The sequence below is a fragment of the Liolophura sinensis genome, chromosome 11, assembly GCF_032854445.1.
Source record: "Liolophura sinensis isolate JHLJ2023 chromosome 11, CUHK_Ljap_v2, whole genome shotgun sequence".
NCBI classification, from domain to species: Eukaryota; Metazoa; Mollusca; class Polyplacophora; order Chitonida; family Chitonidae; genus Liolophura; species Liolophura sinensis.
In genome coordinates, this window is record NC_088305.1 from 7,949,471 (window position 1) to 7,951,578 (window position 2,108).

Sequence of the window (2,108 nt, forward strand, 5' to 3'; positions counted from 1 at the left end):
CGTACATTTCTGCCTTACTTCACATAAATAACCCCTGAAGCCCCGTCCAGACCTCGTTCAACTTGTGTTGACTCAACAGCAAGTTCAATGAGTGTCCCGTCCACACGACAAATCAGATCCGTTAACATTGTCCAACACTGGTGTTGTGTGTTGAACTGTCTTTTTTTTTACCAAACTTTCGATAAACTGGAGGGAAATGTCCATCCTTCTCTCTAGTGCACAAGACACAATGATTTTCTTTTGGCCCTGTCTTTGCAATTTTTAGAGAAAGTGTTCTATAGGCAAAGGTATTTTTCATACTCTTGTACGAAAGAAGCTGTCTCATCGTGAGACCATTTCTTCGCTTTCGCCTTTGGTGCCACAGTCTTGCCCAGGTCACGTGCCTTAAGGCTGTCAAGTTTTTTCTATACATCCACTGATTGGCTACTTTCACTCAACTTGACAAAAAATATAAATGCACATTTCCGATTCAACAGTGTTGGATAGTGTTGAGTGTTGTTGAACGAAATTGAAGAACCCGCCCAGATTACTCAACATGACTCAACTTGTCGACTCAACTTTAAGTTCACTCTTGCTGAGCCAACAAAACTTTTTTTTTTTTTTAATGAGCAGGCAAGGTAGATCCAGGATGTCAGTTATAAAGTGGCGTAAGGTAGGGCATACAACACGTGACATTATACTCATCACATGTAATATCGTTATCCGGGATTTATCATGTTACCCTTTCCGGATATTGTCTATTATTCCTGGTGGAAAACTACCAGGCGATAACTATAAAACTCAGCCATATAGGACTAGCGCAGGTTCAAGTGCTAAAAATTGGAGATCACTTGACCCGAGTTTCGAACCAGCGACCTCGACTAGAGCCAGAACCGGTAATTTTCTTGCTACGCTGGGTAGTATTTTATTTAGGCCTAAGTTGTTTTTTTAATACACGTATAGGTCTGTGTGTTCCATAAGAAGTACCGGAATACTGTAATACAACAGAAGCAGTTTTTGCTTTCCTTTTCTTTCTTTGATTTATTTCTTTATTTCTTTATTTATTTATCTATAAGCTATTCTAATATTGTAAAAACAGCATCATTCATCATTGTGGGCCTACATGTAAGTTCTGTATGTCGATGATCAGCCCTTGAAATTGTTCTAAATTAAGACAAAGACGAACCACCCTATAGTTTACTCCAACTGTACTACTCACCGTCGTCGTATAAGTGAAATATTCTTGAGTAGGCCTACAAATCAACCAAATAAATCAAATAAATCAACCATATAGATGTGTAGATGTGTAGATAACCGAAAAATTGTGGCAGTGACGACTTTGATATATTTGGACCTGTCGTTTAATTAGCAAAAGAAAGGACATATTACATTTTAGTTACCAGAAATGACCAACACTCAAAAAATGAATCTGTTAATTTTAACAGAAAGTCTGTTGTCTGAGTGATGCTAGGATGTATTCTGTTATTGCAGCATAATTAGTATTCTGCTAAATACAGCACAAATTATAATTATTCAACATAAAGATTCTTTTAGACTAACAATATACTATGTTGAATATGACAGAAAGTTGTGTTATAACAACAGATACCATTCTAGCATCACTTGGGTAACAGGCTTTCTGTTGAAATTAACAGATTTTTTTTTTTTTGAGTGTATATCATGTGACACTATGTTGACCCAGAACATGTGATAACCTGGCTGGTCTTGTTTAGAACTCAAATTCAATGACCCAATTTCTTGCTCAAAAGCGGTCGGTTAGTGCGCCGTCTAGCCAGCCCCTGCACCTTTACCTTTTAGACTGTGATACGTGCAACTCAACCCCTCTTCCCCCCCCCCCCCCGCCACCACCACCCCACATCACCCACTAGAAGAAAAAAAAAAGAAATTATCAAAATATCTTTTTAACAAAATTATGACGGAATGTCAAAATGATAATAATTAATATGATTCCTTCTACAATTTTTGATCTAGTCGTTACCAAGTGGGATTTGGTAACATTGTATAGCATCTGCCGAAGGGCAGTGGTTTGTTCCACCTATGAAACTGACAGTCATCGTATGTCGGGAAAGTCTCGTGACCACTGCGTTAAATACTTATTATATAAATAA